The sequence below is a fragment of the Chaetura pelagica genome, unplaced genomic scaffold, assembly GCF_000747805.2.
Source record: "Chaetura pelagica isolate M959 unplaced genomic scaffold, ChaPel_1.0 scaffold121, whole genome shotgun sequence".
NCBI lineage: Eukaryota > Metazoa > Chordata > Aves > Apodiformes > Apodidae > Chaetura > Chaetura pelagica.
Genome location: NW_009954546.1, coordinates 806,287 through 812,808, shown reverse-complemented (window position 1 = coordinate 812,808; position 6,522 = coordinate 806,287).

Sequence of the window (6,522 nt, the reverse complement as noted above, 5' to 3'; positions counted from 1 at the left end):
TCTAGGCCCTTCACCAGCTTCATTGCCCTCCTCTGTCCTCGCTCCAGCACCTCAATAACTCTCTTGAATTGAGGTCCCCAAAACTGGACACAACACTCCAAGTGTGGCCAGTGCTGAGGACAGAGGGACAATCACCTCTCAACTTCTGCTGGTCACACTATTTCTAAGACAAGCCAGGATGCCATTGGCTTTCTTGGCCACCTGGGCTCACTGCTGGCTCATATTCAGCTACTTGTCAATTAGAACCCCCAGGTGCTTTTCTGCCAGACACTTTCCAGCCACACTTCCCAAGCCTGCAGCCTTGCCTGGGGTTATTGTGGCCCAAGTGCAGGACCCAGCACTTGGCCTTGTTGAAGCCCAGACCACTGACATTAGCCCAACAATCCAATCTATCCAGGTCTTTCTGTAGAACCTCCCTATCCTTGTGCGGATCAACACTCCCTCCTAACTTGGTGTAATCTGTAAACTTACAAACTACATTCTATGTCCTTATCAAGATCATCAATAAGGATGTTAAACAGAAACAGTACCAACACTGAGCCCTGAGGAACACCGACTTGTAACTGGCCCCAGTTCGACTTGACTCCATTGACCACCACTCTTTTGGCCTGACCATTCAGCCAGTGCTTAATCCAGCAAACACCTTGCACAAATCCAGGTAGATGACATCTGTTGTTCTTCTACCATCCACCATCTCTGTAGCCTTGTCATAGAAGACCACAAAATTGGTCAGGCAGGATTTGCCCTTAGAGAAGCTGTGTTGGCTGTCACCAATCACCTCCTTATTTTCCATGTGCCTTAGCAGATTTTCCAGGAGGATCTGCTGCATGATCTTGCCAGGCACAGAAGTGAGACTCACTGACCTGTAGTTCCCCAGGTATTCTGGGGAACTTACCACCCCTTAGCATACCAGTCAGTGGCTGGTAAGCTTATGTGTGTCTGAAGAGCGTTGGGTTCAGTTCTAACATTCTCCATTGCTCTCATTAAGCAAGTCCACTCATCCCCCTTGCAAGCCAAAGGTCTCCTGGGGTTACCAGTCTGAATGGCCACATCAGGCAAAAGAAGTGATGAAATCAGATGTATCTACATTACTGGTTAAGCTGAGATGGGACAACCCCATGGCAAACTCTGCAAGACTGTAATAAACAGTTGCCCCATCCTGAGCTCTAGTGCTGCCTGGAGAAGGGCAGGCACCAGCATTATTGCAGCCCCAGGCTCATTCTTTCCATGGTTTTGACCTACCTTGATATAACAAAGCTGAGAACAGCATATCCCTGCCTGTCCACAGGTGTTCCAAACCTAGGTTTTCCTGGTCACAACAGAGGCTTTGTACAGCAGTAAGGACAGAAGTACACAGGTCTGGGAGATCAGACCTGATCTCCACCTCAATACACAGATGTGACTGCAGAAGTCAAGTGACCACAACTTACTAGAAAGATGCTTCCTATTTCTTTTTCCATCCATGCTGCTCTGCCCATAGTTGGATGCAAGCAATGTATTACATACAGTAATTACCCAAATATTCATTTAACTTTCTTTACTGATCATGAAACAGTTTCAGTTGGAAAGAACCTTAAATATCATCTAGTTCCAACCCCCCTGCATGGGCAGGGACACCTCCCACCAGACCAGGTTGCTCCAAGCCCCATCCAGCCTGCCCTTCAACACTTCCAAGGCCAGGGGGGTGGGACAGTCACAGCTTCTCTAGACAACTTGTTCCAGTGTCTCAGTAACCTCACAGGAATTTCTTCCTAATGTCTAACCTAAATCTTCCCTCTTTCAGTTTGAAACCATTGCCCCTTCATCCCTTCACTCCATGGCTTTGTAAAAAGCCCATCCCTGGATTCTTGTTGGTCCCTCCAGGTACTGGAATGCTGCCTGATGTTCTAACTGACATTCACCAGAGGTAACAAGGGCTCACCAGCACCTCTCTTGCTGATTTATCAGTTCACCACTGCAGCTTTGGTGGTGGAACAGCCCAAGACCTTGCAGCAATGCTATGGCAAGCAGGAGAGCTTCCCAGACCAGGAGCATTTCTAAGGGGCTAAGCAAACACCACAAGCCAGTGATCAAACCTGTTGACTTTCAAATCCAACCAGCAGGAGCTTAACACAGCAGAAACCACTTTCTGCAGAGGCACTCGGAGCCAGAAAGCAGGATCAGTGTCACCAACAGGAACGGTGAGTGATTTAGACATCCCCCATCCCTCCCACCCCTTCTACTTCCCTTGAACTGTAGGTTTACTTGTTATTTTTTTTCCCTCCAGCTCGATGAGGGTAAAGTGGACTCAGAGGGGAGATGAGCAGCCTGCAGCATGTCCCCAGGATGCTCAGCACGACTCAGCTTTCTTCTGCTCATCTGGCAGAGACCAGATGGAAGGAAAATTCCTCCAGTCTCCTGGCTTCACCTCCCAGCTACTTCACAGACCCAATCCCTTCAGGGAAGGGTGCCAGATTTGACAAAACAGAAGGCTTTTATGTTGAACATGTGCAGATTGGCACATTTGAAGGACTAGGGGCAGGAGTTACACATGCCGCTGAAGTAATTGAAGTAGAAAATCCTGGAGCTGGAATCCAGGCCCAAAAGGAGGGAGGGAGAACAACCAGCTCCACTCTGTTCCTTGAGTAAGCAAGTGTGTTATCAGCACAGGTTCACACACAGAGAAAAAAGCATACTACTTAGGTTCTTGGTGACAAACATGGGACCAGGAGGCATGGACTCTGCTGTGCTCATCTCCAGCTACTAGTTAAAACCTGGGTGCCCATCACTACCCCCCAGGACCAGATGGATGCTCAGATCACCACACTTTAACAGACTGGTCAGTGGAGAAGCACACAAGTTGGCATGGAACAGCTTCTGACAAGTCCAAAGGGCTCAGGTGACAAGTTGCTGTTTGCAAAGCATGGGGTGCAAGGGGTGAACAGAGGGCACATCTGCTAGAAGATGATCCTGGCATGCTTCTGGGTCACCCTGCAAGCTTTGCCAACCACCCATAACTAAATGCTGCAGGAATTTCTCAAGGAGTTGGGAGAGATGTACGCTCCACAGGAGGCAAACCTCAACAAGAAGACAACAAACTAGGAAACTTTAAAAGGAGCTGGAAATGCTGCAAGTCCATCAAAACATTCTCATTAGCAAAGACAGTCACCTTAATTAGTTTATTTCAATATCATTCTTTCCATCCTCAGTGCTTTCTTTGTCTGATCTCACTTAAATGGCAACCTACATGTTACGGTATATCATTCTTTACAGTGCCACTAACACACAGCTACTGAAGAGAAGCAACACCCAGACACCACACACCTCTCACCTTTGTCAGTGCTTCATAAGGCCATTGCTTGGACACAGGGAAGACAGAGGAGGCCAAGTCCAGGTAGCAAAGGCTGATGTTATCCATCAAAACCCCAGGGCTCTTAGTCACAGAACCAGACACAGCCACAAAGGTGATGGGGACATGTGATACTCCCCTTCAGCTGCCAAAGAACACACCATGAGCTGGCCATAACATTGGCAGGATGGGCACACATCTCCCTGTCACAGAATGACAGAACGTTAGGGGTTGGAAGGGACCTGGAAAGCTCACCCAGCCCAACCCCCCTGCCAGAGCAGGGGCACCCAGAGCACATCACACAGGAATGTGTCCAGGGGGGGTTGAATGTCTCCAGAGAAGGAGACTCCACAGCCTCTCTGGGCAGCCTGGCCCAGGGCTCTGGCACTCTCACAGCAAAGAAGTTCTTCCTGAGATTCACATGGAACCTCCTGTGCTCCAGTTTGTACCCACTGCCCCTTGTCCTGTCACTGGACATCACTGCACAAAGCCTGGCTCTGTCCTCCTGACACTGCCCTGAACAGATTTGTGCCCATGGATGAGGTGGCCCCTCAGTCTCCTCTTCTCCAAGCCCAACAGACCCAGCTCCCTCAGCCTTTCCTCAGCAGGGAGATGTTCCCCTCCCTCCAGCATCCCTGTGGCTCTGCCCTGGGCTCTTTCCAGCAGTTCCCTGTCCTTCTGGAACTGAGGGGCCCAGAACTGGACACAACACTCCAGATGTGGCCTCACCAAGGCAGAACAGAGGGGGAGGAGAACCTCCCTTGTCCTACTAACCACACCCTTTCTAATGCACCCCAGGATGCCATTGGCCTTCTTGGCCACAAGGGCACATTGCTGGCTCATGGGCATCCTCCTGCCCACCAGGACCCCCAGGTCTCTTTCACCTACACTACTCTCCAGCAGTTCAGCCCCCAAACTATACTGGGATATGGTGTTTCTCTTCCCCAAATGCAAAACTCTGCACTTCCTCTTGTTGAATTTCATCAAGTTTCTCCCTGCCCAACTCTCCAGCCTGTCTAAGTCTCTCTGAATGGCAGCACAGCCTTCTGGTGTGTCAGCCACCCCTCCCAGCTTAGTGTCATCAGCAAACTTGCTGAGGGCACATTCTGTTCCCTCATCCAGGTCATTGATGAAGATGTTGAACAACACCGGTCCCAGTACCGACCCCTGTGGGACTCCACTAGTCACAGACCTCCAACCAGATTCTGCCCCATTGAATCCTTATCTTTGGCTGGAAATTTGCAACTGGTCTACATTTCATTTTTTGCTTGTATTTACTGGTTCCTCTAGGTTTTATTCACAGGTTCTTTTCATTTAAATGGGTTCATCCATTTCCTGAGTGGGAAAACCCACAAATTTCTATTATCTTCTCTTTCTCAAGATTCCATGTATTGTCATAGCACAGAAAACCACCAGAAACTGGGGTCTCTGGGACCAGGCCTATAATTGTTGCTTCTGTGCTAACAATGAAGGAAGATACTAGTAAAGTAGCAAATAATTGCTGTCTTTACCTATAGGCCTTAAAAAATATTTACCAGGAAATTAAACAGAACTGATTAATCTGGAAGGCATCCTGGTCTTGGTGTTGGACTAGAAGCAGCCTTCCTTACAGAAATCTCAGATAGTATTTAAGCACAGATCTGAAAATAAGGGTCACAGATTAAGTTGACGGATCATATAGCCAAGGGTATTGTTGTTTACAAAGTTTTTGGCTGATTCAACTAGTTTGAAAACATTTTCAGCTACACATTTTCAACTTGGCATTTTCAAACATTAAAATGGTCCTTTGTAAATAGCTGTCTCACAGTCTGAAAAAAAAAATCAGTTTAGGGAGAACACCTGAAGAATTCATACTTATGCACTGATTTACCAGGTATTTGTCTAGAAGAGTAAAACATCAGAGAGGTAGAGGTTCATAATAACTGCTGACTGTAGCTTTTATTTATGTTCACCATTTATGCTTCACTGTAACAATATATTTTGATTTTGCTTTGATCTTTTGCTTCCACCCACTGAGATCCATTGGGCCAAGAAGGGTCAAACGTTCAGAGATAGTCACAACGCCAAGAAATTTACATCACAAATAGATAAAACCTAACAGTATATGGAGGAAAATGGGGAAGGTACACAGAAAAGACATGTAAGAGAGATGGCAGAGGGGTACAGTTCTCTTATTTGCTGTTTCCACCACCCATACCCTTGGGTTTCTCTGCTGACAATGCATTACTTCACTGTATTACTTTTTATAGCTCTTAAGGACAGTTTGCAAAGTAGCTGGAGCACTGATTCCTGGTCCTCCTGCCACGGGAACACACCTAGAGGGACTGAGCAGGGCTCTAATTCATTAGCTGAAATAATACCACCCTCTGCTGGGTAGCGACAGGTCCAAGCCACAATCAATAGCAGGTAGGTACCCCCAGAGACTCCTCAAAGAAAGCCTGGGAAGACAGAAACCCAGAAATCCCCCTGGCTGGAGGGGATTTAAAACCTTCCTGGACACATTCCTGTGTGATGTGCTCTGGGTGATCCTGCTCTGGCAGGGGGGGTTGGACTGGATGGTCTTTCCAGGTCCCTTCCAACCCCTAAGACTCTGTGAAATCCCTCCTTTCACAGAAACGCTTCAACCAGAACCAAGACAGGGTTCAGAAAGCAGTGACTACGCTTGTGGGAAACGGAATCAGGATGTTGGCTTTTAGATGTGCTGTTTGGCTTTCTATTACGTGTGCCCCTGCTCATGACTGTCCAGTCACACCGTGATTCCTTTTGCTGCTGAGGAGGAGGAGGGTTCTGGGGTGGCTCGGCAGCCACATCAGCTTCCTGACAGCCCCTCTGGCACCGGCTGATGGCAACACTGAACACTGCTACCAAATCACAGAATGACAGAACGTTAGGGGTTGGAAGGGACCTGGAAAGCTCACCCAGCCCAACCCCCCTGCCAGAGCAGGGGCACCCAGAGCACATCACACAGGAATGTGTCCAGGGGGGTTTGAATGTCTCCAGAGAAGGAGACTCCACAGCCTCTCTGGGCAGCCTGGCCCAGGGCTCTGTCACTCTCACAGGAAAGAAATTCTTCCTGATAATTCACATGGAACCTCCTATGCTCCAGTTTGCACCCAGTGCCCCTTGTCCTGTCACTGGGCACCACTGCACAAAGCCTGGCTCTGTCCTCCTGACACTGCCCTGAACGTGTTTGT